We start from the raw sequence: 262 nt of genomic DNA, 5'->3' as shown, positions 1-262 counted from the left end.
CATGGTAAAGTTTTGGGAAAGGAGTGTTTGAGGAGGTGGGATTTTCTCCCTTCTTTTGCTTTTTTTTTTTTTTTTTTTTTTTTTTTTGGAAGAGTGTAGGAGTGAAACCATTTCAGGGTATGCTGATATATTGTGTGCAGCAAATCTATCCTGTTGCAGCTGGATCACATCTGGTGCACACATTGGAATAGGAAACAGAACATTTAGCCTATATGGTTTCAGCCACTGTGTAAACATATATTTTTAAGCAGAAAGCAGCATC

This window comes from Thunnus thynnus, chromosome 14 (genome assembly GCF_963924715.1).
Source record: "Thunnus thynnus chromosome 14, fThuThy2.1, whole genome shotgun sequence".
Classification (NCBI taxonomy): domain Eukaryota; kingdom Metazoa; phylum Chordata; class Actinopteri; order Scombriformes; family Scombridae; genus Thunnus; species Thunnus thynnus.
Note: the sequence above shows the minus strand (reverse complement) of the source record.